Here is a 270-nt window from a genome sequence, read left to right as displayed (position 1 = left end):
GGCGGAGAAAAGGAGGAACAGGAGCACCGCCGCCTTGCTTTGACAGTCAAACGAGGTCTGGAGCTATGGAGTCACAGGAGTGCCACAATAATAAAAAATAAATAAAGAAAGAAAGAAATGTGGAAATCTAAAGAGAAATAAATAAATAAATGTGGAACTATAAAGAGAAAAAAATAAATAAATGGAAGTATAAAGAGAAATAAATAAACAAATAAATAAAAAGGAAAATTTTGTCTTTGCTTTTCCCTTTTTGCTTTTTTTCATTTTATT

This window comes from Amphiprion ocellaris, chromosome 4, assembly GCF_022539595.1.
Source record: "Amphiprion ocellaris isolate individual 3 ecotype Okinawa chromosome 4, ASM2253959v1, whole genome shotgun sequence".
NCBI classification, from domain to species: domain Eukaryota; kingdom Metazoa; phylum Chordata; class Actinopteri; family Pomacentridae; genus Amphiprion; species Amphiprion ocellaris.
The sequence above is the reverse complement of the archived record's forward strand: the minus strand, read 5'-3'. Positions refer to the sequence as shown.